Source organism: Pararge aegeria, chromosome 27 (assembly GCF_905163445.1).
Source record: "Pararge aegeria chromosome 27, ilParAegt1.1, whole genome shotgun sequence".
Taxonomy (NCBI): domain Eukaryota; kingdom Metazoa; phylum Arthropoda; class Insecta; order Lepidoptera; family Nymphalidae; genus Pararge; species Pararge aegeria.
In genome coordinates this window covers 6,487,738-6,497,110 of record NC_053206.1, presented here as the reverse complement: position 1 = coordinate 6,497,110, position 9,373 = coordinate 6,487,738, and positions in this window count along the sequence as shown.

Genomic DNA, 9,373 nt, shown 5'->3' with positions numbered 1-9,373 from the left:
GATGCATTTTTATTGGTCGATAGGAAAGTGTGAACACATCGATTCGTGATTTTTATTGGTCGCTACCTAATCATGAAAATTAAGCTTATTTGCTTTTTTTTCTTATTCTATTATTTATTTATAATTAAGAGGGGAAAATCCTCATGGACATGGATTGTGTCGGACTTCTACCGGCTAAAAATCCATCCTGCCTTCTACAGGTTAGTGTACCTGCCTTTTGGCCTACCACTTACGTCATTGTCCATTTACCTCCCCCCCTCTTTCGTCACTTTCCTTTACTTTTATTATCTCTTCCATGTATATTTTTATACATTACCATTTCTCTGACGCCTCCAGCTTTATGGAGGTTAGTTTTTCTGTCTTTATTTCTTGCCGGCTCTTCTCAGTGGAATCTGCCTTCCGAACCGGTGGTAGAGTCACTACATACAGACTGGACGTTTCATAAGTGCTTATTAATTAGGCCTACTTGAAATAAATGAATTTTGAATTTTATTTCACTTCCTATTTACTTCTTCACATTCTCCCTTTCTTTTTTAAATCGTGGCCAGTGAAAATCAGTCGGACATCTGCCTGGTCAGATTTTGGTGGTTTTATTACCAGCTGTCAGAAAATTTTTCTGGTAATCATCATAACTGCGGGGAAGTCTGTCAATTGTTATATCCAGCGGCCAGCTTGTCACTGTCATAACTGCGGGGATTTCCCGTAGGTGGAACGACCAATAAGATTGCGTCCTTTTATTTTGTTAGGTAAGTTATGTTTTTTTTTAAAAAGGATGTGCATTTCGAGACAGTTTTACTGATACTATAATATCTATTTATCTAGATAAAAAATATACATAGGGTAGAAAAAAAAACAAATCAAGGTCCCGGCCTTGCAGTTCCCATCATTAAAACTAACAACTTTTGTTTTGCGCCTTTACAAAATTTAGTATTCATTTATTACATACAAAAGAAATTATCATCATATCAACCCTTTACCGGCCCACTAAAGGGCACGGGTCTATTCCCACAATGAGAAGAGCTTACTTACTAGTGGAATTAAAAAAAAAAGGCATAGTTTTATGAGCTACATGGGCTACTTTTTATCCAAGCTACTAAAAATGCAAGCAAGCGAGCAAGCGAGAGCGTAAGCGTATCTTCTCACAGGAGCTTCGCATTTTTCCGTGATAAAAAGTAGCCCATACCACTCTCCGGCCCATAAACTATCTCTATGCAGAAATTCACTTACATCCGTTGCTCTGTTGCTGCGTTTATGATGGACGGACAAACACACTTTCGCATTTATAATATAAGTGAAAAGTAAGTTGTTTATTTGTCATGCCTTCACGCCCCAACTATGTAATCAATCGATTTGATTTATGGTATAGAGTTAGTTGAAAGAACGGAGAGTAACAAAGACTATTATTTATACGAGGACAATAGACGGTACCTAAGGGATTTGTAAAGAACGTAATAAACGCGGGCAACTGCTGTTATCTTTTATATATATTCTGATATTATTATATACAACAATACAACGTGTAACGGAATTACGAAATAATATTGAAGAATACATAAGTATATTTCACAAGGAATCACCCTGTAAAAATATTCAATCAAAAGGAACATGTTTATTTTTCCATACACACGAATTCTAAACATTACTTGTTGTTGACAACCCTATTGAAGATAAAAGCCCAAAACGCGCATAGTACCTACGCTATGCGACGCGTACCTAATAAAGTGAGGAACACATGATTTTAATTTGGCATGTGATGTTAGGACTGTATCAGATTTCTTTCAGTAAAAACTATGGCAGTGTTTACTCAAAAACTATTAGGTTTTCACAGATATGTCACAGAGACGGTACATAATGTAACTCTACAGCCTGTAAAGTATTATTTTGGTTTTCACGTTACACGTTGTATATTAGACATATATATTCTGATGCTATATGTATATGTATATGAATATATAAATAAATAAAGTGAATACAAAAATTTAACGGGCAATCTTTCGGATTGCCCGTTTTGAATCGAGCCGTAATGGATAACGGTATTATGTTATATATGGGAGCCGTCAGTCATAAAATTGCGGTGAACTAACTAGTCTTCAATAAACTTACATTTCCTTGTAGTTGTATAGTAGAAAAGTATCGGAGATTTCAATCGTAGATATTCGTTTGAGAACATTATGGAACACTTAGGCATGCAGGTTTCCTCACGACGTTTTCTCTTTCGCAGCTGTGTGCGTTCACTATGGAGGGTAGAGGTAAGGAGAGTCATCTGTGTATATGAAAAAGTGTCGTCAAAATGTATTAAATTAGGATGGCGTCACATTTGCATCAGGGTAACTCTTAAAAGAAGCGCCAAATATAAATATTGTTAGAGTAGGCTTGAAAAATAAACAAGGAAGTATGGAGATACAAGGAAGTAAGGTTATATTTACCACAATATGTTGTACAACGTAAGTTGTTGAAATTCTCAATAATTAACTACTTTAGTCGATAATGACATTAAATTTTTTAACTCGGCATACTTCAATTCATCTACGATTGCTACATTCATACCATACCCTGTGCATCCACCAGCGCCATTGTGGAGGATTTTTGAACTGTTATTTAGCGCAACAACTGAACACTTTTTCAACTTTTCTCCCATATAAGATGACTCTCCTTACCTCTACCCTCCATAGCGTTTACATATAAGAAATTAAAAAATAAATTGCCTTATCTGTGGAGGTGAACATAGATATCAGTGCATATCTACAATTTTTTTTTTTATCTGTTATATAATTCGCAGTTTCGTATTGACGGTGCACAATATATTATTTAGTTCTAGTATTTTAAGATTTAAGATCGACGTGTTATAGAAAACATATTAGTTTTAGTTAAATAATAGTTAAATTTTTATTTAAGATTAGCGGAACTACATTATGTTATAATAAATTGTAAATACAAAAATTATTATACTTTACTATTTTGGATGTGTGTGTTTTATTTCTACTTCGTTTCCTGAGTTCTGAGTGTGAGAATTTCTACTTGCGTTTACTTATTCGAGAAACTGCTATCTATATGGTGTCGATAGAGCGACATCTAGTGACAGTACGGTTACCGAGTATAGGATTTAATTGTAATTAAATTACACGCTATTGTATAAGTAAATCTTATACTAATATGTAAAGCTAAAGAGTTTGTTTGTCTGTTTACTTGAACGCGATAATCTCCTAATTATATTCCGATTTGAAAAATTATTTCAGTGTTGGAAAGCCCATTTATCGAAGAAGGCTATAGGCTAAATGTCATCACGCTAAAACCATTAGGACCATAGCATCAATGAAGATTTTTTTCTTTAGAGAGCTTCGCTGCGTGCGCTGCGTAAACGGTTACAGTTTCGATAAAATAATTTATGAAAAAGTAGTTCCCTTTAACCTCTGGTATGCCTGAACGTGGATCAGCGCAAAGCAGTTATCTGCCGGAACGTGGATCCACGCTCTCCGACCAGCAGACAATTTTTTATAATTTTCTCTCATAAAAACGATGCAGAAGTGTCAAAATCGCTTGCGTCCTTGAATGAATGAATGTACCAAATTCTCTTATACCTGTCTTTAGTTCAGAAACTTGTTCATTCGTGTCACTGAATACTCGACTTCGTTGAGAACTAAGTGTTTGATTTTTTGTAATTACTGGACACAGTGAGTATATTTTTGTGTTATTTCAATAATTTCTTTCATTTAGAATAGTTTTCAATAAAATCTTATGAGAAATTTATGCAATTACTAAAATAATTAGAAGTAAACGATTTGTCGGTTAGTTTTTTTTTTCAAATTTATTCATAACTATTGTATTTCTTTCATTCTGAGTGCGTGTTATATATAGTTTTGAAGACTTTTTTGTCAAGATCTTCAATTTGCAAAGTGTTTTCGTCCATAATTCATAGTTTATTCAGAATCTTTGTTTTTCGATAGTCTTACCGCATATTGAGCGCGGATCCGCGTTCCGGCTAAGACGTACAGGGTGTTCAAATTTATACCACGCACTTTACTTGTTTATTTACTTTATTGAGTTGTCCAGAAAATATTTTGAGATATCTTGCATTGAACCTAACAATATTTTATTAATTTAATTTCAAGGTTATAAAATAATGGTGGTGTACCTAGATGTTGATAAGTATCTCAACAAAGGAGATTATTGCCTATGTCTTCGTGAAGCTATATGGCCTTGGAAAGAGACTCATTTTATAAAATTAAGTGCTTGTTTCATATGTAAAAAACGCACGAATTCTAAAATGCCTCGACATTTATGTCTTCGGACTGACAAAAAAAGTACTTTTAAAATGATATTACACGCTAAACATTTTTGGTGTCGAAACTGTATGTTTGCCATATATGAACATTACACAAATGACGAATGTAACATTTGTGCTGATTTCTAAATAACAAAAATTTAATTAAGTATTACAATGAGAAGGTTACTGTTATTTGTTTAAAACTAATAAAAAAATTCACATATAATTAGTTTTATTCTTTGACAAAGCAAGACTATACAAAATGTTGTAGAGGTAATTTATTTACATTTCGACTTCATGTCTTACATTATAATTTTGCGCGCGGACCAATGATATTTTTCAAGTCCGTATTTTTCTAAGAAAAATTACCACTGACTTTAAACGGTGAAGGAAAACATCGTGAGGAAACCAGCAAGTCGAAGAACCTAGCAAGTTTGAGGACTTGTGATATCCACCAACACGCACTGGGTCAGCGCGGTGGATTATGATCCTGATTGGGTAGGCCATGCTCCTGCAGTGGAGTCGTTTAGAACGAAGGCTGATGATGATAGACATGCATTCATGAATATGAAAATAACTTTATCGATTCGAGTCGATTTGAATTTATGTAGCATTTTTTGTTTTTGTAATAAAACCATTCCACTATACCTACTTAGTTCACATTGTTTTATTTCTAAACTAAAATAGTTACAGTAGGTGATACAATAATAAAGTACAAAATAAAATTTAAAAATTAAAAAAAATGGAACATCCTTTGTACAAATATACATGGCTTTGCCGGAACGCGGATCCGCGCGTTCGTATCACTCTGTTTTTCGCGGCAGATAGCGTAATTGTCAAATGGCTGCGTCCGGCATACCAAAGGTTAATAAACAACGACCAAAACGGAGATTTTTTTCATTTTATATCATCTGCATACCCCGTGCATACCCTCTTTGCACGCCACTGCGCAGTGGGCAGCAAGACTGCAGGTTCGATTCCCACAACAGGGAAATGTTTGTGTGATGAGCATCACTGTTTTTCAGTGTCTGGGTGTTTATCTGTTTATTATAAGTATTTGTGTATATTATTCATAAAAATATTCATCAGTCATCTTAGTACCCATAACACAAGCTACGCTTACTTTGGGGCTAGATGGCGATGTGTGCCGTATTATTATTTACTATATTAATACAGTAACAGAATGTCTGTCTGTAACACCAGACAGAAAGGGTGTACAGCTCAGCATTTGCCTTTGTAAATGAAATAGGAAAAAAAAATTAAATAAAGATGAATGAGGCATTTTCTCGCGTAATTAATCGGTATAGCGATGGATTGCACGTGAATAGGACTTAAAAAAACTAAATGGATATTAGTTAACCGATAGTAGGTATTTACCATAGAATTATTTCATTAAAATCGGTTTCTAATTGGCGGGGTAATCGAGTAAGAAATATACAAAAAAAAACATACAGAATTGAATTTCAAATAGGATTTATTTGCTACACGTTCGAAATAATTGAAATCATGTTCTTGCTAATTTCCCATGTTCGTGTGCAAATTAGTTTTTGCATTTCATCACTAAATTAGTTTGAGTTGGAAAATTGGCTTTTCATTCGGAGTTTTCGTGTGTTTAGATGTGACCATGTTGTTGAAATTAATTTTGGTTTTTTGTAAGTATATTATATTAGCTATATATTATAAGTATTTATGTATATTATTCAAATAATTATTCATCAGTCATCTTAGCACCCCTAACACAAGCTACGCTTATTGTCCTAGTATATTTATTTTATTTATTTATTTATTTATTACGTGTCGATTACTAGCGTTCCCAGAAGCCGAGTTGACGAAACTTAGTTCCGAAAATATTGATTATCATTATCGAATTATTACCAGTTTACTACAGGGTACGGTTCTCCTCTGAGAATGAAAAGTTTTAGGCCGCAGTCCACCACGCTGGCCATGGGGGAAATGCAGGTTCCGTAACGATGTTTTCCTTCACTGTTAAAGCAAACGTCGAAGCCCTAACCATAGCGGCTAGGACTTCGACTATGTATGCTCATATTCATTAAATAAACGTATTTCTATTTCATTATGACAGCCAAGAGATTTGTCTCGCTCGGCGCGGCGTGCTCAGAATGTGAATGATTGTATTATAGTCATACGAAGGAGCCCTGGATCTTATCGGCGAAATTATCTATTGAAGCTTTTATCGCAGCTTGTGTATTAAACTAGATATTGCCTGTAACTTGGGTCCGATTATATCGTTGAAACTAAACGCGATTAAGTATGCTAAACTCAGTTTACTGGGTTCAAGGCTGCAGTTCAATTATATGAACGTATAGAAAAAGATGGTTTTATTTAACTGGGTGTCTAAAGCATACGTTAGAATCAGACTTTAGTCTGCGTGAATTTGCTATTTTAAAATAGTTCAATAATTAATAAATATCACGTTAGCACTTTTGAAATGTCCAGTATGTCTGTAGTGACTCTACCACCAGTTCAGAATATGATGTTTAAAAAATTGCAACACCTAACTTTTATTGTTAGGTGTATATTTTGTTCATGTATTCGTATGTAGTTATTTGAATGTAGGTTTATAATAATTTTACACCACCTATTTGTTCTCGCTCTTGTTGTCTCCTAATCCTAATCGCTTTTAAGCGATAAGGCCGCCTTTTGTATTCTACCCCAGTTTTTTGAGTTTCTCTCTATTCGTCCTTTATTTTCCTAACTGTGTAGTGGTGTACAAATAAAGAGTTTAAATAAATAAATAAAATTGTTGATGTTGGAATAGAGGAACTTCTGAGTTTCTTGCCGGCTTCTTCTCGGTTGGATCTACCTTCTTCACCGGTGGTAGAGATACAAATGGACGGACTTGATCTTTCAAAAGTGCTAGAGTAAGCCAATTTTAAATAAATGTTTTTTGAATGTAATACTAATCAACTTTTACAGGTTTCATACAAAATGCAACTTCCATTCCACATAAACACAATAAAGAATTCCAACTAAGACGTTACAATAAAAATAGTGTCAAATTAAACTATGATAAACATGAAAAACCATTTCTAGAATACATAAAAGACGATTCCTCGGCTCTTAGTAGCGAATCTAGACGGTTGTTTGATTGGCTAAAGAATGTGCTTAACAGAAATGCTACTATTGCAACCAAAAATCATAAATTACCTTCTTATGAAGAAGCACTGAACGAAAGAATAAGGTTCAGAAAAATAGAGACGAACTTAACTGAAACTTTAACTAAACTGTCAGATGTCCTAACACAAATACTAAACATAATTAAATATACTCGATACCACCATTTTGATGACATTCGTGAACTCTTACACGCGAAACACGAGGCAAAGAATGTAATAACAGACAGATTTAAGAGAGATTTGAATAGTTCTAGTATTAAATCTACAGAATTAGACAATGTTGCTAAAACTCCAAGTAACACAACTAAAAAAGATACAGGTAAATCAAATAATGTTACACATAACTTTGTAGAACCTGATGATTTGAATAAGCAAGACAACATAACTAAAATAGAGACAAATAATAATATGCCGATAAAATATGAAAATAAATCCATGGGTAACTTTAATAATTCTCATTCAAATTTTAAAACACAGGATAATTTAACTAATGTAAATGACTTCGCAACAACAAAAATAGATAGCAATCAATTGAATATTAACAAAAATAGTACGAAGAAAAATAAATTTGTTTATTCCACGTCTCACTTAGATAATCGAAATGTTCAAGAAACCAGAGTAAAAAGAGATACTGCACAAGTAAATAAAATAGACGCTAAAGCGACTGCAGAATCTAAAAATAAAACAGTTGAAGTTAAAAAGGATAACTCTAGTGTTACAGTAGAAAGCGATAGTACGACTGAAGCAGATATCGCAATAAGTGGCAGAAGGTCTATGATATCAATAAAACCGACAACCGACGAAGTTAAGAATCATTTATTCGGGTACATAAACGAAGCGTTCTCGGATATAACCAAAAAGATCGATTCCCTAAAACAGATTAAGCAAATGTTTTACAATGACATCAGATACCAAATTGGTTATATAATATCGAGTATCGATACTCTACAAGTTAATATGGGCAATATGAAAAGGGATATGAATAAAAACAAATACGTTTGGGACGATAAAAAGATTTTAAATTTGTACGATACAGTTAAAATTTCCAATAACGCTGTAACTGATTTGCTCGAGATATTGAAGAGTTACGTTGAAAGAAGTTTAAATTAGATTTTTGTTATAATAAATGTTACTTTACAACAATTATAACAATAATCATAATAATAACACAAGTATTTATTTCGCACATGATGTGTGGCACATCCATACTAATTTTATACGTAGTTTGAAAGAGTGCTTGTTTGTTTGCTTGCTTGTTTCCTATTTTCAGCTCTATCGATATTAATGAAATTTGGCACAGAGGATCCGACAGAGGATATGGGATTCATAATATTTCTTTCGTAAAATACTAAAACTCATAAAAAATTTCGAAATTCATTTATTTCAGTCAGTCTGTTTGTAGTGACTCTATCACCAATCGCAGTAGGTATATTAAACTTATGTTTGGCTGTAGTAATTAAGTACATCCCGAAGATTGACAATACTTGCACGCCGCAACTCTCCATGAGTATACGAAGATGGTGATAAAGACAAGCTGTTTATGTACAAACCACATATGTGGTATGGATAAAATGAAACAACGAAACTCAAGTAAAAGCTTTTCATAGTGTTTTATTTTTTATCAGTCTGTAAGTATAAGATAATCGTATCAATATAATAGCTTAAAATAATGCGATGACCAAGAACTAACTTTTATTTATTATAATATATTTAACTATGCATTTCTGAACAAACTACGCAGTTATTAATATCAATCCACTATGTTTTATACACGTCAAGAAACGAAACAAAAGAACTGTTTGGTCATTTTAAATTATATAATCTGTACAAAAAACGTTAAAATTCATATTTTTGCACCTCGTCATATTTTAATAGTATATGTATTGCGTAAAAACAATTTGTTTTTTTTAATTTTCGTACTATCTACGAACTTAAATGTATCCAACCCTTTTCCCTTTCGGAGGACAGAGTT